The following is a 24,830-nucleotide window of genomic DNA, read 5'->3' as shown; positions in this document are numbered from 1 at the left end:
AGTCTCTCTACATAAATACTATCATACACAATGCTGTTTCATACAATATGCTTCATCATAGACAAGGGAACTTGACCTCTATATGACCTAACAAAGCTGAAAGCTGATATCCTTTCTCCCCCATTCCCTCCCCGCAACAGAAGATAAAAGGTCAATAGATTAAAAGGAATTGATACAAATAGACTTGGTATTACATGAATTTAACTTTCAGATGCACTTCTGACCAGGAACTGAAGCACTTCCTTGCTTCATTGTAAGCTCTGGCCTTTGGAACTGTACTAAGAGGACAGCAACCATTTAGTAGTGAGGAGCTAATTAATTAGACAGAACTCTCTGGATACTCTTGTAATATTTAGCACTCGCTAATTTCCTTAAACTGAATGGAGGACTGTCCAAAATACCTGAACTGGTCCTACTACACATGTGGGTTTCAGAACCTGCCAACAGTGATACCTCTATATCCTGTAGCCAGAGCAAATTACCAGAACAAAGACAAGCAAGAGAAAAACTAAAATGCAAAGACGAGAACTTTCTGTTCACCAGAACAAGAGACAGTATCAGTATTTCTGCTTTTATTCAATTCTCTGTCATTTCCCCCCCCCCTGCTTTTCGCAAAACAAAATAAACGCAGAGGAAAATACTGATTCTAGTAGAACAGCAGACTACTTACACATACCCCTTTGTTGCTGCTCCCTTCCTGAGCCGCTCAGCCCTACCAAGCCACTACCAAATAAAGAGTTACATAGACACAGTGTGTATATTTTTAGTCTCCTCTTCCATACAAACCCTAGCTAGTAATACACATCTGAAAACAGACAATCAGTCAGCACAACTTAAGGTTCACTGGATGAGTACTTGAGTGGTAGCCCAGTGGTAATAAATGATAAATAATGAAACTTGTGGGCTCCCATAGCACCTTCCATCCCAGGGTCTCAGAGTGCTTAACAAGCAATGGTCAGATTCTGCTCCTACTGCACACAATGAATAGTTCCTTACTCTGAAGGGGATGCTAACTATTTCTATTTCAACATGAGTAAAAGTGGAAGAATTTGGCCCAGTAAGTTTAGCCTCTCAATATCCCTTCTGACATGGATAAGTGTTATCCCTGATTTTTAGAGTGATTAGGGACAAAATTTCCCAGAAACAACCACTAATACTGGATTCCTCAGTTCCACCAGAGATCACTTCAACCCAATTTTCAGAAGCACTGAGCAACCACAACTCCAGCGGAAGCTGATGAGAGCTATAAGTGTTCAGTACCTCTGAAGAAACCAGGCCCCAAAGGTCTCAAATTAGGCACTCAACCAAAAAAAAAAAAAAAAAAAGTCTGGTTACTTTTGAAATTTTGATTGCAAACGATTTGTCCAGCTTCACACAGGAAGTGTCTGGCAGAGCTGGGAACAAAAACTCATGTTTGACTTATAGCTCTGTGCCTTAACCAGCATTCCTCTGTATAATCTCAGGAGTTTATAAGAACATAAGAACAGCAGTACAGGGTGAGACCAATGGTCCAGCCAGCCCAGTACCCTGTCTTCCGAATGTGGCCAATGCCCAGATGCTTCAAAGGGATGAACAGAGGGCAATCACTAAGTGATTCATCCCCTGTCATCCAGACCCAGGACCTGTCAATCAGAGGCCTAGGGACACCCAGAGCATGCAGTTGCATCCCTGCCCATCCTGGCTAATATCCATTGATGGACCTGTCCTCCATGAACTTATCTAGTTCTTTTTTGTACCCTGGTATAGTTTTGGCCTTCACAACATCACATGGCAGAGTTCCACAGGTTGACTGTGTGTTGTGTGAAGAAATACTTCCTTTTGTTTGTTTTAAACCTACTGGCTATTAATTCCATTAGCTGACCCCTGGGGTTCTTGTGTTATGTGACGAGATCAATAACACGTCCTTAGTCACTTTCTCCTCACCAGTCATGATTTTATAGACCTCTGTCCTATCCCCCCCTTAGTCGTTTCTTTTCTGCACTGAACAGTCCCAGTTTTTATACTCTCTCCTCGCATGGAAGCTGCTCCACACCTCTAATAAGTTTTGTTGCCTTTCTCTGTACTTTTTCCAATTCTAACATATGTTTTTTGAAATGGGGCAAACAGAACTGCACACAGTATTCAAGATGTGGGAGTACCATGGATGTACAGAGTGGCATTATGATATTTTCTATTATCGGTCCCTTTCCTCATGGTTCCTAACAGTGTGTTCGCTTTTTTGACTGCTGCTGCACATTGGGCAGATGTTTTCTGAGAACTCTCCACAATGACTCCAAAATCTCTTCCTTGAGCGTAACAGATCATTTAGATCCTATCACTTTGTATGTATAGTTGAGATTATGTTTTCCAATGTGCATTACTTTCCATATATCAACATTGAATTTCATCTGCCATTTTGTCACCCTGTCACCCAGTTTAGTGAGATCCCTTTGTAACACTTTACAGTCAGCTTTGGATTTAATTGTATTGAGTAGTCTTGTATCATCTGCAAGCTTTAACACGTCAGTGTTTACCCCTTTTCCCGGGTCATTTATGAATATGTTGAACAGCACTGGTCCCAGTACAGACCTTGAGGGACCCTGCTATTAACTGTCTCCACTGTGAAAACTGACCACTGACAAAGGAAACTCTGTTTCCTGTCTTTTAACCAGTTACTGATCCATGAGAGGACCTTCCCTCTTATCCCACAACTGCATACTTTGCTTAAGAGCCTTTGGTAAGGAACCTTGTCAAAAGCTTTCTCAAAGTCCAAGTGTACGTTATCCACCCTTGTCCACCCTTTGTTGACCCCCTCAAAGAACTCTAACAGATTAGTGAGGCATGATTTCCCTTTACAAAAGGCTTGTTGACTCTTTCCCAACATATTATGTTCATCTATGTATCTGCTAATTCTGTTCTTCACTATAGTTTCAACCAGTTTGCCTGGCACTCAAGTTAGGTTTACTGGCCTATAATTGCCAGGATCACCTCTGGTGCCTTTTTTAAAAATTGGTGTTACATTAGCTATCCTCCAGTCATCGGGTACAGAAGCTGATTTAAGCAATAAGTTATATTCCACAGTTAGTAGTTCTTCAATTTCATATTTGAGTTCCTTCAGAACTCTTGGGTGAATACCTGGTCCTCAGGACTTACTACTGTTAATTTGTCAGTTTGTTCCAAAACCTCCTCTATTGACACTTTAATCTGGCACAGTTCTTCAGCAGTGAAGACTGATGCAAAGAATTCATGTAGTTTCTCCACAATGGCCTTGTGTTCCGTGAGTGCTCCTTTAGCACCTTGATCATCAATGACCCCACTGATTATTTGATTCCTGTTTCTGATCTACTTTTTTAAAAAACGCACATTGGAGTGTCCACTTCATATACTGGTTAGCAGAAACCTTCAGTAAATTAATCAACTTCACGAGTTATTCTAGAACTTTTGTTTATCCCAAGTTAGGAAATGTGGAATTCTTGGAGCTGTCAATTTTAAATTAACAACAGGAGGAAGGAGGCAGAAAGGGAAAAAAAGTTTACTTTTCTTTTAGTTTCATCACCAGACAGCTGAACTCTGACATTCAGACTGCAGCGAGCCCTTTATTAATGATCCCTTTCCCAACTAAACACTAAATTAAAGTCTTCAACAGATAACTAACTTTCAAGTAGTTAAAAGGTAAATACACCACACTCTGCACGTAAAATGGCACTGACCTCTTGACGTGAATCTCCAGACACATGAACCCTTGCATCTTAGCTATTTTGTTTACCTTTTTAAGGAATAATTCAAAAAATTTCATTTGAAACAAGAGTACAGGATTTTGTTTTCTCCCCCCTCTCCCACCACCTCCAATATGCACACAATTCTATCTTAGCCAATAAGCAGAGACAGTTTGGCAATATGTGGAAGGGAAGTCTTTTATGGGCCTCCTACAACAAACCATCATGGTTTGAATCCATTAGCATTGCAATCAATGTCCACTTTGTTGTATTCCAGCAGTTTGGGTCCATTTAATCTCCATCCAGAATGTTCAGGAAGGTAATTCATCCCATGACAAGTGATGTCATCGCAAAGTAACACAGTTTGACCCAAAAAGACACAAGGGGCAGGGGAGAGAGAGCTTGCTCATTCAGCTAGTGCAGTGAAGCCCTTATTGTCCAGAAGATCATGGAAAGAGATACTCTCTCTATATATCAGAAAATTCCATTTTTAGTATGTTTCAGTAAAGTCTTCTCCCTCATTATCATGAGCACAGATTTCTCTCAGTCTCCCTATATCATTCTGCCTCTTAACATCTGCTTTGTTTTGTCTCACAAATCATTCTAATGCCTCTCTACCCCACGCAATTGCTCTATTACCAGCAAGTTTCCACTACACATAATTACGGCATGCCTTAGCCTAGTTTTCTGTTGGCTGCACAGCCCTGCCTATTTTCTACTTGTGCTGATGCTACTGTTTGCTTTTCCTGACACTCTAATCCTTGCATCCTTTGAAGGCCTTATTTCCTCTACCTTGACAGCAGCTGGGATTCTAATTTTCAGGTCCCTTCCAAAGCTTTTCATTAGCAATAACAATGCAATGGTTTAAATATCCTATTTCTTAATCTTCAGGTCAGGGTCGCAGATGTGCTTGTAAGATGTCTTGCAAATATGCCATATTATGCTGCTACCCATTCCTTTTCTTAACAATTGGTAAATTATTAAACTGCATACATATAGCATTCATCGGAGAAGGGAAAAGGCAGACCCACAATGTATGGGGTGAAGATTACTTGTTCCCCATACCCACAAGATCCTGGGAGAGTCCCACAGACTTCAGCACAAACCTAACAATTCAGTTTTATCTTCTTCCCAATTAAAAATATAAGCATCATCCATGGTGAAAACTGGATTCTTAAATTGACAGGCCTACTCCCTTGTGGTGACGCAAGTCAATCAAGTGCTTCTAGAGCTTTCACTACATTAGCCTTGAAATGGTCATTACCCAGTTAAGTTTTCCATAAGTCCTTTCTAATCACTGATGACATTGTTGCTGTGACTACAGCTCTTTGTCCTGACTGCATCATGAAGCTTTTATTCTTAGAAGGAATGTATGTGACTCCCCATCTGGGAGCAATAGTTATGTGCCTCGCCTGTATTCTCTTTTAGCAAAAACTAGTCCCAACAGTTTGGCTTCCTTGAGGGATCTTCCTAGCCCACCCTTTTCACAAAATACTACGCCTTTACAACACCAGCCTCACCTAGTTACATCATGAACCCCCTTCAGGGGCTAACTGTGCATGTTCATCTTCCATGGTTTCAGCAACTGCATTCAGATTGTCCAAAAACATTGGGGTTTTCAGCACAAGGAGAAAAAGGGAGGTCAGAAGACACAGCTTTTTGTTGCTCTATCCAGGATTGACATTCAATTAATTGAAAAAACAGAGCAGGTTATGTCTAGAGAATAAATACCAAGTGGTCCTGACCTTCCACTGTGGGGGGGGGGGGGGGGGGGGAGTTCTTTCCAAATATAGCTTAAGAAAAGTTTCTTCAATTAGCAATTAGGCAAGAATGGTTTGAGAATATTGCAATAATAAAACAGTGCCCCAAGCTGAACAAAGCAATTCTACCAATGAAAGTATTCTTGCTGAAGATAGAAAACAGTAAAAATAGAAACCACAGATGAGCCTGGGTACTTCCAAGTACCTGGAAAATGAAGATACACTTTTGCCATATCTTAAAGCTTCTCTAATGCTGTGTCTGTACTGCAACATGTAGCTTCACAAAACTCTAAGACAACAATGACAAAATGTTAAATCTTGTGGTCTTATTCCCAAAGTTAAAAGAAAAAAAAGAAAAAGAAAAAAATAATCTCATTTGACTTTTCCCCCCAGTGATTTCAACCTCCCAAAAATAAGCTGAGTAGACAAAAGAATGCTTCCAAAACACAAGGCATAAGGGAAGTCTGAATTCTTATTAATCAAGTCCCCTCATTTGGAAGCTTCTACTAAACCCTTTTCACTACAACCAACAAGATAATTATCATAAGTCAAGCTATCTCCCTTCCTCCCCCTTTTTCTTCTTTCAGCACTGGCATACAAACCATGCTATTTTAACTTCTTTCCTGTTCTCCCAGTTCTTCTGGAACATTTTATTTTCAACAGTCAACTCGTTTGGAGAAGTGCCATGCTGAAGTTCAACCATTTACAATGTTAACTGTGTCTCTGCCAGCAACTGAAGACTTGCATCACACCACCTTCTTCAGACCCTCTTAGATTTAAGAATTCATGTTCCTTGGTCTTATACATTTTAGAACATTTAAGCAATCTTAACTCTTATCTCAGCCCTGTTTTTTCTTCAGAATTACTTCTGCACATTGAAGAGTAAAGTGTGCCCCCACCCCCCACTCTTTAGTTAACACTTTCAAGACTTGGTCTTCAAATCCCATGGGCTCATATTACATTTTACTATTATCTGAAAGATTTCCATAAGAATCATTTCCTGTCATCAGCAAGATAGTTCAGTACACCACAGTGTTTGGAGAAACACTGATGTTTAGACTGATGGGAATGGATATCTTTTCGGAAGCCACCAACTAGAAGTTCAGAACAAATCTACTCCCTTTCATTATTAATGAAAATTAAAGAATTCTGTCACTGGTAGAAGACTTGGAACAGTTTATAAAATGTATTCTTTCAGTCCAAGAGAGCCTACTGGAACCTTCTGGATAAATATTGCTATAAGGCTTCCTCCATGGTGTGACAGAACTTTAGCACGAAGTTCAGAAAAACAAACTAATTTAAAATGACATAAAAACTTGACGTGCTTTGCAGACTTTTCTTCCCCACAACTAGTCCACCTCCCCAAATTACTCTTTGCAACATTTTAGCTCAACTAAGTGTTCTTATTCTTGATTAGTATACAACTAGGGGTATATTTTTCTGCCCTGAGTTTGGTCAATTATAGATTTATAATAAGACAAATCTGGTTAAGGAATATTACCTAATTATTTACCAATTTTACAGATTACATCCTTCTTCCACAGTTTAAAAGCTACAAAGCAGTGTTCTTTAGCTCAATTTGGCAAATTACCTGCAACAACATGCACAGATAGTATTAGAGCAGAATAGAACAATCTTAATTCTTATAAATAAATTTGTTAGTCTCTAAGGTGCCACAAGTACTCCTTTTCTTTTTGCTTAATTCTTATTGTAAACTTGCATGTGCTTATAGAAAGTCCACACAACCATCATGGGAGTAGCTTTTTGCTCACTATTCTGTTTCTGAGAGTTCGGCATTTCAAGAAGTATCTTTGTTTTTTGGAATAACCTTCCTCAAACTGTAGTTTGACCTATAATAAGATTTTAGTACTTCCTATTTCCTTTCTAGTGCTAAAATTAAACTGTCCATTCCTTAGGGCCCAGCATAACATCTGCCAGATGTCTAAGTATCTATGTGGAGCATTTTCTCCTAATACTTATCAGCCATCCTCACAATCAGTTAATGGCTTCCAAATACCAGTCTTCCTTTAAGTCACAAACCAATGCATAACATGATTAAATCTCTTTTTAGCTTTACTGAGTTGCAACAATAAATTCCCCCCACCCCAAAATCTTACACTTCTGCTTGTGATTGTTCTAGTTTCCATATCAACCAACCAATTTTGCACTCACATTAGATTGTTCACATTCTGAACTCATTATATATACACATTAATACTTTTTTATTTTTCCTGGATAGTGAAATAGCATCTCTAGTCTCTATCAACTTGAAATATTCAATAGTGCTTTTTTTACATTCCATGTTCTTCAACAACATAGCTCATGGTGGTATGTGCTTTTATTAGGTTTGTAATTAATTATTGTTTAAACCAAGGAATAGAGCATCAAAGTCAAGAGAACAACTTATTTTCCTATTTAGAAAATAAGACATTCTTTCCAAAGTTACTTTAAAGTTTACCAGCTTTTCCATACTTATCTAGTCCATTTGCTGTGATGTGAATTTCAGTTGCTGCTTGGAAATATCCAGAGTAAGAATCTTCACTAGCAGGAACATTCCTGTGAGAATAAGGCCATGTTCCTCCAAACATGAAGAGTGTTGTGTGGTCTTTTACATTCATAGTGACTAATTTAGGATTTTCTATAGTGCCATCACTACAACATGTATAGTCAGCCCTCCCTTAAGGTACTTCACCTTAAATCTCATACCAACTGCAAGATAACACTTTTCATGTTCTGTAGGTAGGAACAAACCCTTTGGTTTCTCTCATTTTAGAAATTCACTACTCTTTTGGCTATGGAATGTATATATCTAAAAATAGTTTCACAGTTATAGGGATGGGAGAAGGACAATGAGGACGAGAACCAAACTTATGGAATTAAATGAGTGCCTTTTCATTTACTTCAGTGGTCACTGAATCAGGCCCATACCATTGATTAGACAGTAGATGGATTTTCCTTGTTTTTTACTGAGTTTCAGTGTAACCTTAAACACATCTGAAATTAGGGTTCCAAAGTTCATCCCACAAAAGTGCTGTTTCAAAGAAAGACACAGATGTTTGTAGCCTTTCAGAAACTGAGCAAGACACACTGGCAACCAAAACTCTGGAACCACACCACCTAAAATGTTGAACGTACACTACCATTTAAAAAAATTGGAAATGATCAAGAAAATGTTTTTAAAACCTTCTAGCAGCTAGCATCACCAAGTTCTACTCCAACAACTACCGTCTCAAGTATTTCTACTTTTGTGTGTATTATTTTCTACGACCGCCATATTGCTTTCTTGAGCTCTTCAAAATATTCTGAACACAGTACAAAGCACTTTACTCACACCTCTCTACTGACCCATGCTTCCAAACTGTATATTGTAGTTCCTTTAAATGCTGCAATGTTTTAGGATTCCAGTTTGCACTTTTGAAGAACTGCATAAACTCTGCAACCAATCTGCAAAGGTTGGTGGGGAGAGGGTGATAGGGCACAGAATCATAGACTATCAGGGTTGAAAGGGACCTCAGGAGGTCATCTAGTCCAACCCCCTGCTCAAAGCAGGACCAATCCCCAATTTTTGCTCCAAATCCGTAAATGGCCCCCTCAAGGATTGAACTCACAACCCTGGGTTTAGCAGGCCAATGCTCAAACCACTGAGCTATCCATCCTTTTTTTAAGGCTATCCTCAACTATTCCATATTAAAAGGTAAAAAGAAATAAGCTTTGAAGAAATATGCCATCATATTTTTTTTAGATCTTAGGTTTCCATAATGTCATTAAAAATAAACCAGAACACCAATGTTGCTAGACAGTTTCAGAAATATGCATTTTTAAGACACAGGAAACATGAAAGTTGTTGGATGTTTTTAAGTCAGACAACATGAAGAAAAAGAGAAACCTCAATGAGAAACCAGATCCTTTATGGTACCTTAAGAACCTTCACCTTTCCAGCCTGCCCCAAGGCACCTCTGAAAGCTTTGTGGCATTGCAAACATGGAACCAAAGTAGTTGGCAACAGGGTTTCATTTAAATGTATAATGTATCTAAAAGAAGGAATGTTGATGAGCCTCAGAAATGAAAATGCTCAATACAGGCTACCAACATTCCCTTATAGTAATGACTGACATTTCATGGTGTTCTGCAGAAGAACCTGAGCAGAACCTGAGCAGCCTCAAGCAATAGACACTTACCTCCAAATACTTAAGAAAAATTAGGTTTTTGGCCAACTGAATCAACATCTCAAATCCCATGAAGTTCAACCAGAAGAAAAATCTAAAAGGTTGACTTCAACATGAAAATTAGAGAGAAAAAACCTCAGGAAGTGTTTCTCTGTGTGGATGAGAGCCTAAGAAATTTCTTCCATTTCCTTATAGAATGAAGTCACAGAGAAGAACCATCAAAAATGTAGCACACTGAAAAACTGAAGAACCCTTAAGGGAAAAAATAAACTATGATTAAGCCAGCCACTGCCAGCAAAGCTTCAAAAAATGGAGAGACATCCATAATGAGCACTTCCCATCTCAGCTTTGTCTACTGGGAGCCTGCTCTCTGTCTCTCTCCTCCATTTTCTGGTGGAGCTACAGAACATGACATGGCTTACCTGACTCAGATCACAGCTCTCTGCCAAACTAGTCACTTCCTCTTAGACATGCAAGCCGCTTCATGAGACAAACAGACACACACGAAAAGCAGCAGCAGAAAGCCCCCAAACTTGAAGGTCTTTCCAGTTGCTGACATTAAAACAAATGAAACTTTTGTTTTGTTTTGTTTAAAAAGGAAGAGAGGAGGGAGGGATCCTATCATATCTCATCTACAGGGAGCTTCAGGAGGATCTCACTCTGTGTAGGGTAGAAACTACAATGCTAAGAAGAAAAGAAAGGTTACTCCAGGAGACATAAAAAGCTTGGAGACTGTGTCTGCATGGGGGGAGGGGGCGAGCTTTGTGTGGTGGAGTCTGGACTGGAACCAAAGCAGACAGCTTGCAAATGGAGGACAGGGAGATAAAGGAAGGGAAAGGGAGAGGAGGGAAAGCTGCTGGGGGGGACGCTCTTTCTTCCCTGTGTGGCTGGAAGACAGAGACACTCGGGGAACTGAGCAAGAAGTGAGGCTCTTTCCTCCTCCTTTCTCTCTCTCCCTCTCAGAGGAGAGCAGGAGCGTGTGTAATGGCTTCTCCTCTCCAGCTAACGCTGTCCTCCTCCAAGCAACCCCCTTCAGAAACCACCAGCCCCCCCGGAGACCCAGCCGGAGACCCCCACATCCCAACTTCAGGAGAGGCGGAGGGAAGGGGGGGCGAGGAGGCAAATACCTGGGCGAGGGACCAGCGTTGCACCAGGGGAGGAGGAAGAGGAGAGAAGGAAGGAGAGAAAGAAAAAGAAAGAGGTCACCCGATTGCCTGGGTCGTGCCAGCACGGAGCGTTTCTCTCCTCTGTGTCTCTCCCGTCTCTGATCCAAGTCCACACACCCAGGCACCATCCACTCCTAACACATACACACATCCATCCATCCCCCCCAGCTCTGCTGATCTCTCACTTATCGCCCCATATCCCCCCCCCCTTAATGCAACAACAACAACAACAAAAAATTAATTAACCGCCTTCCTCCTCCCACCACCACCAGCACCTCCTCCTCCTCCTTCTCCTCCTCCATGCAAGAGAGACTTCTCTCTCTCTCTCTCTCTCTTTCAAACAAAACACCCCCCCTTTTTTCTTTTCCTCCTCGCCTTCCTCGAATGAATGGATTTCAGAGGAAGAAGGGGTGGTAGAAAGAAAGAAAGAAAAATACGGGGCGCGAGAGAGAGATGATCTCTCCAAAGCCAAACCGGAGATGGATTTTAATTGCAAGAACTTACAGTAGCGTCCCGAAGCTGCCGCTGCTTTCTTCTTCTCCTCCTCCTCTCTGTCTAGCTCTTCTTCTTGCGCTTGTTGTGGAAGTTGTTATGTGAGTCTCATGTGCTCCTTGCCAGGTCTCAGCAATGGAGGATCGCCATCTTTCCCTGCTTTTTCCCCCCTCTCCTTCGCTGGCTTGCTGCTGCAGCTGCAGATGACCTGAGATATCCGTCTCTCTCTCCCTCTCTCTCTCTCACCCTCTGTGTCTCTCTCTGAATAATGAGCAACCAGAGGGAGAGAGAGAAAGAAGACAATCTCCTCTCCTACCACACAAAACGCAAGAGCACCAGGGGGTGCACGAAGCCTTTCTAACAACAACAACAACGTGGAGGGGAAGAGGAGGAAAAAAAGAGAAGGAGAAAGAGAGAGGAGGAAAAGGCAAGAAGAGGGGGGACACGGAGGGAGGAGAGAGGGAAAGAAAGAGATGGAGGAGGAGGAGGAGGAGAAGATGATGCTGATAGAGGAGGTGGTGAAGATGGAGGAGATTAAGAGGAGGGAAGGTGGTTACAAAGTTAAGGTTTGGGACATGGAGTCACTCAGAGGCCAGCGCGAGGACGTGGAGGGGGGAGAAGCGATCTAAAGAGCTTCCCATTCCAAGCTGTTGCCTTCACACCGCCTCCTGCACCGAAGCGCTCATTAGCCCTGGCGAAGCTGAGACAGCCCGCTCGGATGGATCTCGCCTGCTGGGTCATAGCTTTCTACCAGCCATGGCAAAAACCGGTTCCTGCATGCAGATGTGCCCCTAAGCTGATTCCCTCAGACACATCCATCTCGAGGCTAATCTTCCCTGAGCGGGGTAAAGAACATAATGGGGCTGGAGGTTGCAAAGTATAAAACCAGATTCACCACGTGGTTGGTTTTTAATCTCCCTTCCAGCCTGCATTTGATGGGGAGGAAAGGGACTCGGATTGTCCATTGCTGGCACGTATTTTGAAGTCTTCTCCCGGACATAAAGACTCTGCCATTGCTAGGTTTTCATTACTCATAAGCGTGTAGGAAAAAGAGAGCTTGTAACACCGAGCACCAACATTACTTTCTAGATCTGTGAAATGTTCTGGCCGGAGCGGGGGGAGGAAATCCCCTACTTAAAATAACTTTTACACCTTCCAGCCCCAACTTGTCTGTAGCTGAACATTTTAAACCTTGGAAAGTAACAATCAAGGCTCATAATGATCAGGTGTCATGATGTTGAAGGCAAGAAAGCAAAGATGGAGTTGTTATACCCTGAATTTTTGTTTAGTGTAATTTTCCAAAAATCGTTCTGAGCCACCTCTTTTGCAAATGATTCCCTCCCCCGTTTCCATTCTAGATCACCCCCCGGGCGGGAATCTGGGACTGGGAGGGGTCCGGTCTCCAAACATCAATACATTGTAGGGATGCCGAAGCAATCAAAGGGCAAGGGCATGACTGTGTTCATCACGGGCACTTCTCTTGTCCTCCAGCTGTGCTGCACTTTATATGGCTAGGAGAGGAAGCAGAACTTTAATTAAAGGTTCTTTTGATCGGGCTTTAGTTTGGGCGAACAGGAAGAGCCCTTTTGTGGTGTGAGGGCGGGACGGAGAGGATCTTCTTAAAGGTGCCAGGGTTTTATTAGAGATACGGAGGTGGTTTATTACAGCTCTGTTCTCTTTAAAATCCCAACTCAACAGCTACAGACCAAGCGAGGAAGGGAGACAGATGCTAATCAGATCATGCCATGTAACCATCAGCTATTAAAACAATGGAGCGTCTCATTCATCCCTCACATCGCTCTTGGTTAAAGCAAAAACCAGAGTGCTCCCATTAACTCGTCCTCCCACGAAGGCGAGCATCCCCGGCCAGGGCGGTAGAAAGGGGAGGAAGGAGGGTGGCTGGGGCACCGTGGGGCGCGGGGGGGGGTTCTGGGGAAGCCTGGGAACTCCCACGGACTCTGGGGGTTTCACGCAGACACATGGAGCAGCCTCGGGAGCGGATAAAAGAGCAGGAGGGAAGGGAGGGACGGGCTTTCCGGCGGCCAGGGCGTGCCTGTGTCTGGCAGCAGGTCTCTGTAAATCATCCCTCGGCTTGAAGAGGGCGCCGGGACGGTTACAGGATCTTTGACGTCCCCTCGGCGGCGGAGGGGAGACTTTACCTCTTTGTCTTTAACGTGATGGAAAGAAAAGACAAGAAAACCAGCGACGCCTCTGTCAGGCTAGGCTCCGGGGAAATGACCCCCAGTGCACCGGGATGGAGGCTCAACATCAAGCCTGGGACAAGAATCGCCAGCGAGGTAGTTTCTTTCTTGCCCCTCTTTCTGTCCCCCCCCCCCCAAAAAAAATCTCAATCGTTGAACTGATGTAGCCTCTTGGTCCGAGACTCCAGTCAATCGCCAGGGCAGAGGGCTGCCGTCCTGTTCTGGGGGCCTCTCTCCCACAAAGAGCTCGGTTACTGACTGTAAGACACGGGGAAGATGCAGCTGTTTCCCCCTCAGGTCCTTCAGAGGACTGAAAGGGGGAAGTGTTCCCTAAAATATCCCCTCTCAAATAAATGAATGAGCCACCCATCCGTTCCCCTTTAACACAAGAGATGACACGTGCACTAACGGAAGTCAAGTTTAGCAGAAGGTTTCTTGAGGTGGAAGTTTGGGCAGGGATATGAAAACCCTCCTGCTTCAAGGCACAAACTAAACCCCGACTAACGGGGATTAGGAAGACATTGTTCCTGTGAACAGGTTAATCCATAACTTCCTTCTGCAGGTTTCTTCCATCTTTCTTTGAAGCAACTGGTGCTGGTCACTCTTGGAGAGAGACTCCTGGACTAGATGGACCCACTGGTCTGGTTCTGTATGACAATTCCTATGTTCCTGAAAACAATGAATCATGAAAAATAGAAATCTGGAGGAATTTTATAAAAATCTGAAGGTACTGTCATGCCCCCAAACTTTTAGATATCTACAGATATCTGTGTTTCTATTATCTGTTCTGCTTAGCCCTATTACACAAATATTGACCGTTCAAGTGAGCTCTCCGCACTGCTGCAGTATAGGAAATATACACAACTCCACAAACTGCAATCAGGAGACCCAAGATTTTAGCTTATGGGGCAGCAGTTCACATACAGAAGGAAAATGGCAAGTTCATCAACTATCCAAATACAAAAAAAATAAAAGGAGGACTTGTGGCACCTTAGAGACTAACCAACTTATTTGAGCATAAGCCATGGCATCCGATGAATTGAGCTGTAGCTCACGAAAGTTTGTGCTCAAATAAATTGGTTAGTCTCTAAGGTGCCACAAGTCCTCCTTTTCTTTTTGCGGATACAGACTAACAGGGCTGCTACTCTGAAACCTTTCCAAATACAGTAAACGAAAGTGTGTTTGACTGTCAAAACTTACAGCCCTCTTCTTAGGAATGTAAAAGGGATGAAGTGTCAAGATGTGACAGGTGGGTCCATCCACCCGAGGTGACCATATAAACGGAGTGTCTCAGGTATGGTGATCAGCAATAAAAAGGTTAACTGTGTTGACACGTAAGTGATCCTAATTAGCCTCTCAAATTATCAGCCCATTAAGAGGAAGGAGGAAAGTTTGCACTTCTCTTGGTGCTGGCATTTCGGTCTCTGATGACTCACCAAGACAACAATGCTTTTGTTTACATTCTGAAGGTTACCTTCACAACCAGAGGGCCTAGAAGCATAATTTTTAAAAATGAAAGCACTGAATCTGTAGGAAACCAGCAAAATCTATTACAGGAACCTAAATCCTCTGTAGCTGTGCATCACTGTAGCTCAGGAAAGCTTATGCTCAAATAAATTTGTTAGTCTCTAAGGTGCCACAAGTCCTCCTTTTCTTTTTGTGAATACAGACTAACATGGTTGCTACTCTGAAACCTGTCATATTTTTTGTTGTCCCATCATTCCACATAGGAGCTCAGACCTCATTCAGTTTTTGTTTGTTTTTAAAATGGAAATCTTGTTTCACCAGAATGGTTACAATCTAACACTACAGCATTATTCTTGTTCCTCTTGAAGCCAGTGGAAGTTTTCCTGTGGACTATGATGGGAATAGGGTCAGGTCCGATTAAAATAATAAACTTTTCATTTTTGGTATAAAGGAATAATGAGAACGAGAAAGACCTGGCCAAGGTAGGTGGCTAAGAAGCACAACACCAGACGAAATTCAAGGTAACACACATTGTCCTTCCAGTTTTCAACCACTCATGCACATTGATGGGTTCTAAATTAATTGTAACGGCTCATGAGAACCAGTGAACAACAACAAAAGTGCAAATAAGATGTATGGGGATATTAAGAAAGGGGTAAAGGATGATATTGGAAACACACATATATAAATCAACAATACACTATCACCTTCAATGCTATGTTTATTTCTGGTTACCCCATCTCAACACTATTGGAGCAGAAATGGGAGAAGTCAAGGAAAGGACAAAAAAAAAAGTATTTAGAATCTTGCAAAAACTTTCATAGTGAAGAGAGCTTAAAATGTTTAGGACTATTACATTTGGAAGGGTTGAATAATGAATGGTGACTGTCAGTCAAGTGCTTCTATTTTCCTCTCTCATAATAGGAAGGAAAGGGGCATTAAGTTAGAAGACAACACATATAAAACTGAGAAAAGGGCATTTTAAAACCTAGCACATATTCAGTCTGTGGAACTCACTGCCACAAGATATCATCAATGCAAAGAGTTTGGTTGAATTTTAAAAAGGATTAGACATTTACAGAAATGTCAGTAGTTTCATTAATAGGATAAAATAAACATTCATGCTTTGGGACACAGATCAACCAATAACTGCCTCTCCCAAGGCCTTTTATGGCATAGGTGTCTATATGAGATGTTTTACATTTTCCTCTAAAATGTCTGGTGCTGGCTACTGTTGTAGACAGGATGGAGTGGGATTAGTGATCTATTTAAGTAAGGTAATACACATGTAAAACTACAGTATAATACCAATATGACCCACTCATCTTGCTATGCAGTAGGAGCAAAACAAGTATTAGGATGTTCCATTAGTCTGCTTGGTACTCCACACCCAGGAACTTAATAGAAGAGACAAATCCACAGATGAAAGCACAGAGGCATCTGGGAGCACAGAGGCATTCCAAAAACCTTCTAAACAAGTAACAGGAGGGAACTGAGTGGAACACAAAGAAGGAATATTGCCACTATTTCTGAATCAATAGTAATGTATCCCAGTCAAGAAAGTGGAATGACATTTTAGAATCTGTTATTCCAGAAATATCATACTTCCCTTGATCAAGGAGGTGGTTACTATCAGTATTATCACCTGTAACCCTACCTGTGCTGTGATGAAGAGAAGAAATACATACCCCTTTTTACTTTATAACTGTCAGAAAAAGGCTTCAGTTGCTAGAAGGGCCTCATGTTTTGATATCAATGTAATTCTGCTGATTTCATAGATTCATAGATTTTAAGGACAGAAGGGACCATGTTGATCACCTAGTCTGACCACCTGTATAACACAGGCCACAGGAATTCACAGAATAATTTTCATATCAAGCCCAACATTTCACTGTTAAAATAATGTGCTTAGTTATGCCAGTCCTCTGCTGAAGAGTTAAATCATTTGGTTGCTCAGGGCTCGTCTACACTTACCGTGCTGCAGCTGCACCAATGTAGCACTTAGTCAAGATGCTACCTACACCAATGGGAGAATGTCTCCTGTTGGTGTAGGTACTCCACCTCCCTGAGAGGCAGTAGCTATGATGATTGGAGAAGCTCTCCTGTTGACGTAGCACTTTCTACACCGGGGGTTATATAAGTATAACTATGTCGCTCATGGGTATGGCTTTTCCATGTAGTTATTCAGACATACATTGTTAGTGTAGACCAAGTCATGGTTGGACATCCATGAAATTATTCCTTTCTGGATTTGATGTAGCAAGTAGTTCTGAAATGAGTTCCCCTAATTAGTACTTTTCACCTGTAGAGCGGATGATGCCTCTTTTCACAAGCCAAGTAAGAATAAATTTGATAGGAGTGCCAGGAAACTTTTATATACACTTTTCTCTTTAAGGGTCCTTTTATCCTACACCACAGAGGCTTCCAATGCCTTAATCTGATGTCTACATTTCAGGGACTATAGTGGCATAGCTACGGTGCTGTAGCTATGCTGTCATAACCCTGTAGTGTATATGCAGCCTACAGCGATGGAAGGTGTTTTTCCTTTGCTGTAGAAACACCACCTCCTTGAGTGATGGTAGCTAGGGTGATGGAAGCATTCTTCCATAGACCTAGCTGCTTCTACACCAAGAGTTAGGTCACCATAATCACTGTGCCCAAGGGCATAAAAATATTTCACACCCCTGATTGTCATAGCTATGTTGACCTAGTTAGTGTAGACCAGGCCTAACAAACTAGCCTCTCAATTTTTCCACTGAGGACCTGACTAACATTCTCCTTCTCTTGAATATCACATTCTGCAGGTATTAAGAGAGATTCACTCTCACTTCTGAGAAGATTAGAATATACTGTTCTTTTACCCAGGTAAAGAACTTACTTCTTTAATGTCCAGAGATTAAAGAACTTGGAAGACTGGTTGGAAAGAAGCAGGGAGACTCCACCCACCTGTGTGAGAAACAGGGACACCTACCCACTGGATTTTCTTTGTCTTCAAGTAAAAACTTGTGTAAATAATCCAGGATTCTCACTCCTGAGAGAGCTACAGAAGTTTTTGAGAAACCTTAGTTCTTTTAACATTGTTTTTGGAAGGTATCAGATATAATTGCCGCAAGCATGCTGAGTAGTTATAAGATTCATGAAGGGTTATTATTTATAGAGGCACCCCAGCGTGTGCTAGATACTTTACAGACATCTAGAATGATATGCTCTTTGGGGCATGAGGAATGTTGTAAAGGAAACTTGTTGGGAGGGAATGGTATTGGATTGGCATTTGATGTCAGCTCACTATCCGAAGAGTGTACAGATCACTAGTGCAGGCCAGAAAGTAGGGTTTTCCTCCCTCTGCAGTAAATTTTCAGTTTTTCAACAAAATCACAGTTTTACTTGAAAATCAGACACTTTCCATGAAAATGTTAATTTAGTCAAAAACCCAATATTCCATCAAAACCCAGAAAAATTTTGACCAATCCACTCATTTTGACTCAGTTCTGAAAACTTCCTTGTCTTGTGCCTAGTTAGTGTATACCACAGAACTGATCCAGGAGCATCTTATTTGGTGAAACAAAAGCACAGAGCTTTCTCATTCACTGGTTGAGTTTTAGGTGGCCACTGTGTTATCCCGAGCCATGTTCCTAAAGTTGACATTTGTGACAGACATGACAATATCCTGCAATCTGCAGGACAAATCTTATTGAATTAAGTTAAACCTGTATGTATTGCCATGGGGAAGGGGGATGTTAGCCCCTCCAGGAGCTAAGAACAATGGGAGGTAGCTAGGCACATTCACTCAGGTTGTAACAGCTCCAGAGAGCTACCGCTTCTGAGGAGACTCGCTTATACTACTTCCGACTGGATTCTCCAGGGAGGGGAGCAACAGACAAAGAAAGGGTTTTGGTTAAATAGCCTGAGTTAAAACTGACTTGGTGTCTTCTTTGTAAACCAGCAAACAGACAGGACCTGTGGTCCAAGAAGGAGGGTGAAAATCCTTAGGGAAGGGTTGATAGGTCTTTCACCTATTGAGGTCCCTGAAGACTTGGGGGATCATTAGTTCAGTGATGAAGCAGTGATGAACACATTACCACAGCAAAAACCTCTGTGTGGGGTTTGAAGGAATAATCACCAACTAGAGCCCTTCTTGGAGTGAGGGGTGATCTCTGATAAGCTTATTAGCATGCATGTAGGTTCTTCTATTGTTTTGAATATGTTTTCTCTGTAATGCTTTCACCTTAAGAATAAATGTGCTTGCTTAGAAAGAACTGTGTAGTAATTTATAACTGTTGGCAATTACACTGTGTACTGTCACTGAGGAAAGAAGAGAAGCAGACCTGCTTGGGCAGGGTGTCTTTTAGGGAAAAACACAGTATATTCAGGCAGCTGTTCAGCCTAAAAATACCCCAATCAGAAGGGACTGAGATGCATATCTCCACCCAACAGAGGCAATGGCTGGGGAGCCAGGAGCACAGAGTAGGCACCCTTGCTGGACTGAGGGGGAGAATACAGGTGCAGATGCCCTGTACTATGACAATTTCTTTCCCAGGCAACATCTCCTGATGTCTGGGTAAACTAGAAGGCCAGACTGTTAATATTATTTGTATCACCATTGCACCTAGTAGCACCAGTCATGGACCAGGACCCCACTGTGCTAGGCACTGTACAAACACAGAACAAAAAAAGGTCCCTGCCCCAAATAGCTTACAATCTAAGCACAAAACAAAAGAATAGATGACTCAGACAGATAGATGGGATAGTAAAAGGACAGAATATGAGAAAATATTGGTCAGCATGGTAGGCACTTCTCCCTCTCCAGAAGTGATCAAAAAACCCAAGGACAGAAAACTCTGGATTTAGAGCCCAATCCTACTCATGCTAGAATCAATGGAAAGATTCCCTTTGGCCTTAGTGGGAACTGGACTGGGACCTAACTGAAAGCTGGGCTCTTTCTTGATAAGGCAGTAATCACTAGTTGCCCAAGATCTTTATATAAGTAATTTCCACAAGGTACCCTACCTTTCTTGTGTTCTCTTTTAATGACCAACTTGATTTTTTTAAAAGATAGTTGGAAAGATGCTTCTCTAACCACCAGTTACCGTGAGCTTTTAATTAAACCTTGCAAAGCATTTTGTACATATCCCACAGAATATCTTTCATCTAAGGATTTCAAAATAATTATTATGCAATTCAGTCTTTCAAACCCAGCTAGATTTACTCACATTTCAGTAAAATGTACCTTTCTGAAGGGTTTTAGATGGTGTCAGAAAGATTGAAATTGTGGTCACTCTTTAAAGCATCTGACCTTCTGGACCATGATATCAGCTGTCAATTTCTTGCTGAACATTCCATTATCTTTGCAGTATATCTCAACACTATATTACACTTGCTAGCAGGAGGACTCAGAGAGAGTTTGATTTTGCCATTTGGTATGGATAAATACTGAGTGATTTGTGAAATAATTCGGTTTCTGAAATGGTTGGATTTTATGGTGCAGTCTATGTTGTCTGGCCATATTTAGTAGTCAATATCCCAAAGACATTTATCCTGAAATTAAAAAGGCAGTTTTTACTGAGAATTTTATAACTCGCATGTAATTCAATACAGTGTTATCTTTGCTTGCCTTTCCATGCAGAACATAGGAAAAGCAATGCACAGTGTTCTCTCTCTCTCTCTCTCCCCCTCTTAATTTCTGATCTGGATGCTGCATGTGCACCTCCCTCAAACAATCAGAGCTCTGAATTTTTGGTATTTCCCTTTTCTTTTAGTGTATCTGACCATATGCTATTCAAATCTCACATTTTATTCTCAAAAAAAGAAAAGGAGGACTTGTGGCACCTTAGAGACTAACAAATTTATTTGAGCATAAGCTTTCATGAGCTACAGTTTAGTGAGTTGCATCCGATGAAGTGAGCTGTAGCTCACGAAAGCTTATGCTCAAATAAATTTGTTAGTCTCTAGGGTGCCACAAGTCCTCCTTTTCTTTTTGCGAATACAGACTAACATGGCTGCTACTCTGAAACCTGACGTTTTATTCTGTTAACCTTATTCTATCTATATAATATACTGCTTCAGATAGATTTGAGATCCACTCCCTATCTAATATTGCTGTCATTAGAGATAATTTTGGGTTTTATAATTATTAGTAAAAGGAGCAAGGCCCACTTTGGCTTCGCACCTGATAATATTGAATAAACTGTTGGGATATATAGGGTTTAAGAATATTTTTATTCATACATATGTGGTTATGATTTTATCCCAAATTTCAGTTGTTTTGGGGCAACTTCAATAGATGTGTTCTGTCTCCTCTCGTCTTTGAAACATTTCCAGCATAGATTATCACACATCCCCTAACTCTCTGCAGCTGTACTGGGAACCAGTACATTTTATTACCTATTTTTGAACTGCTTCAACCAATGGGTCACATTTCCTAGTAGTCATGTTATTTCTTCCCTAGCTTTTGATGTAGTCCTTAGTGCAACTCAGCTCCAGTTCATTTCCCCTTGTAAGTGTAAAGATGCCCACATGAGAAAACTGCACATTCTAAAGGGGTGTGTGAGGGGAGTCTTGTTTTTCTAACAATGAGGCTTGCTCAAGGTTCACAAGTTCAGCCTCCAAGACTTTTTGGTGGGGGTGGGCCATTTATTTATTTATTTATTGTGGGGGGGTTTGTTTTGTTTGTTTACCTAAATACATTTATAAACATTGCTTAAGGCAATTCTCTCTCAGCCCTATTTTTAGCCCTAGTTGTAAAAAGTCTCAAATTTATGACCAACACAAGTCCAAGATCTCTCACATCCATGTTTTTATCCATTTATCTGTATTAATGATTGCATCCCTACTACATTACTTCCAGTGTAAATTTTTCCATTCTAATTCACCACATTATCAGCCACAACCTCAGCTTGGTGTAAATTGGCTAGATCCATTGACATCAAGGGATACACCACCATTTAAAACCAGATGGTCTGACTCATTATTCTAACCGAGTTAATGAGTCTTTTCTAGCTATTTCGGATAGAAGGCTTTTGTTTCTCTTTTTGTTTGTAGATATTTATGCATTGAAGTTACACATACCTCCTTCACTGAAGTTTTCTTTACTCTATTTTTAAAGTCAATTAAAGTTCTTTTTCTCTTACCTAGTCTGCTCTTTTCTTAGCGTATTCAATTGTCTAAAGCCATTCTTGTTTTCTTACTTTTTAAACGATAGCCTACTACTGAGTTTCTCTCCACATTTAGTTATTTTCATCTACCACATTTCAAAGCTTTCTTCTATAGTATCCTATTCCTAGCATCTCTATACTGTGCACAAAGCAGAAACTGTGTTTCAAGTCCTATTCTTTACAGTTACCTGTAGTTTGCAGTGTTGTTGTATCTCTCAAGATAACTGTCCTATAGAAGTGGAACAAAAAGACACCATTCATAACGTTAGCACCATCACTGCATTCTTACTCATGAAATGTGGGCTAGCTAATAGCGAGACAGTCCCACAATCACATAAAGTACAGTGTATTTAAGAGGAGAGGAGCTACCATATGGTATCCAAGAACTACTTCACAATTTGAAGCAGATATGTTCTAAAGCCTAGGCTTTCTGTACTGAAGTTTCCACAGAAGAGTCTCAATAGTTTTTGGTAACATCATCTCAATATCATTTCAAAACGCTCAATAGGTCCCATTGACACAAGAAGCTTGGAAATGGTGGCCCATCCCTTCACAATGTATTTACTGGAGAGGTGGCAGCTCAGGGTCAAATTCTGCCTTTATATATTTATGCAAAACCATCAGTCATCTTCTGGAAGACTTTGGAGGGTGTTATAGTGGACAGAAAATTGGCCCTTAATGAGCCAGCATTTGCAATAAAGCCCATCCTATGGCTACTTTCCACTGCAGATAGTGTCTTTACTATCAAGACCTTTTATTGGATTCACATTGGCTTCTATGAAGATACACCAAGGCTTAATTTAGAGCAACATATCTATCCTTTTCTTTTTAGTTTGGTACATATACCTAATGTAAGTACCTTAGCTTCCAGGTGCTCCAACTTTCAGTGCTGCTACTGTACACTTTAATTAAACTTCCTCATCTTTTCCCAAGAGGTATCTGAATGAGTTTTCATGACACACAATGTGCTTCCACAGGACCATATTGTAAATCCTCTGATACGTCACAAAAAGGTGTTTTACTCTAAGGTCCCAACCAGCCTATGTAGGAGAAGTGTTTGCTATTGAAACCTGCAGCAGGCACTACAGTGATATGAGATTAGATATGGAACCTGCTCTAGGAATGGAGAGATGAGATAAGACTATCTTGGAGCCTTTTGATAGGGGAGTGATCTACACTACACCACCACGTGTGTGCAGTGAGAGAGGGTGGAATGCAAACATACAGCGGTGCCACCTGTCACCAGCTCTAGGACAGGCTGCCACTACAGTGTGAATGCTCTGACTGCATTAAAATTGGTTGGAGTTTTAGACAACGTGGTCTCACCTCATTCCTCAGATTCCCCTGATGTTACAATATTTTGGGTTAAAATGGGGGGCGGGTTCCATTGCTGCTGCCCTCACTCACTAAGGAGAACAGTATTGTGAAGAGGAAGAGATCCCCACTCCAATGCTATGTTTTGGCAGTGATGGCTAAGTCCACAGTTTTAAGAACAACTTGGCTAGAACCGGACTCGGAAAGCCTAATTTTCTCAAGCTCAGAAGACAAAAATTGCCTCTGAAAAGGGTACAGTAGTAACTGCTGTTTGACCTTATCCCTGAGTAAAAACACCATGGAAAACCTTAGAGGAGCTTCAGATAATGGGTACTAAAGAGGATATGGTTCACGTCACAGGCGTTTGGCATGCAACCTAACCATGTCTGGTTTTTCCACTTTGAGTCAAAGGAAGACTACAGCACATGTTCTGAGTAGTGTGTCCCTATTTATAGACACTAGTTCCACACACATAGCAGAGTCCCCCTTCTCTGCCCTTCTCTCCCTGCCAGATTTGCCAGGATTTTGTTTCCTTCAGCTTCAGAGACAATGGGGACAACATGGCTACTTATGAGAGCTGGGTAGAGAAAGGGAATTCTGTTTCATGGAGTATTTCATTGGTTCAGAATTTGGTTTTGTTCTGATTTGGACCCTGGAAGTCCTGGTATCTTGGGCTGGCAAGGATCTGTGAGCCAGGACTCCCAGGCCTTCCTGGCTCTCTGTCAGCCTGCCAGGCGGGCTGCTGAGGAACTGGAGCCAGAGAGCCCTGCAAGCCTGGCCTGCTAAGGAGCTCATAGCCTGAAAGCTCAGACTCCCCAGCAGTCCACCAGGTGGGCTGTCGAGAAGCTCAGATGGTAAGCAGGCAGGAAACACACAGAACCGTGCCGGAGTTCCCTCAGAACTTAACCAAAAGAGAAATGTCTCTGCAAATCAGCAAATTCCACACAAAAAGGGTTCCACTGGAATTTTTCCTACCAACTCTACTGTTTATGTTACTCTCTGCCTTGTCACCAAGCCTTCCCATCACGACTTTCAGTGTGAACAACACTTACTGTTCTCTTACATCTATCAGTATGGATTCAGGCTTGATATGGGCATAAGTCTTTCCTCCTTGGATCCCAAAGGATCCATCTTTATTCCAAGATGGTGACCATTTCCCTTAAGCTCCCCTGTTTCTTTTCTTCTCCTACACCATATCACCCTGCTCCTCGTCCTTTGGCCTTTATGATTTCAAAGAAACGCTTTGTTCATATTTTCAAGGGTAAACTGATGCAGGATTGGCTTTAGCTATGTCTACACTACAAGGGCTACAGTGGCACAGCGGTAGAGCTGAAGCTACGCTGCAGTAGCGCCCTAGTGTAGACACTTGCTAGAGTGATGAAAGGGTGTTTTCCATCACTGTAGTAAATCCACCCCCT

At 41.6% G+C, this 24,830-nt stretch overlaps 1 protein-coding gene across 2 annotated transcripts in view; it reads right to left on the bottom strand.

Moving 5' to 3' along the window:
* The window catches only part of ZNF462 (zinc finger protein 462), a 101,824-nt gene extending 90,346 nt beyond the window's left edge, over positions 1 to 11,478 (bottom strand). Inside the window, exon 1 of one of the 2 annotated variants that reach the window (XM_077817941.1) lies at positions 11,292 to 11,478. The gene's annotated coding sequence lies outside the window, so the exon portion shown is untranslated. Of the gene's footprint in view, positions 1 to 10,043; positions 10,933 to 11,291 lie in introns of those variants that run through there. The other variant, XM_077817943.1, reaches the window with a different exon arrangement.
* Positions 11,479 to 24,830: the final 13,352 nt, after the last annotated feature.

Source organism: Eretmochelys imbricata, chromosome 5 (genome assembly GCF_965152235.1).
Source record: "Eretmochelys imbricata isolate rEreImb1 chromosome 5, rEreImb1.hap1, whole genome shotgun sequence".
Classification (NCBI taxonomy): domain Eukaryota; kingdom Metazoa; phylum Chordata; order Testudines; family Cheloniidae; genus Eretmochelys; species Eretmochelys imbricata.
The sequence above is the reverse complement of the archived record's forward strand: the minus strand, read 5'-3'. Positions and strand labels throughout refer to the sequence as shown.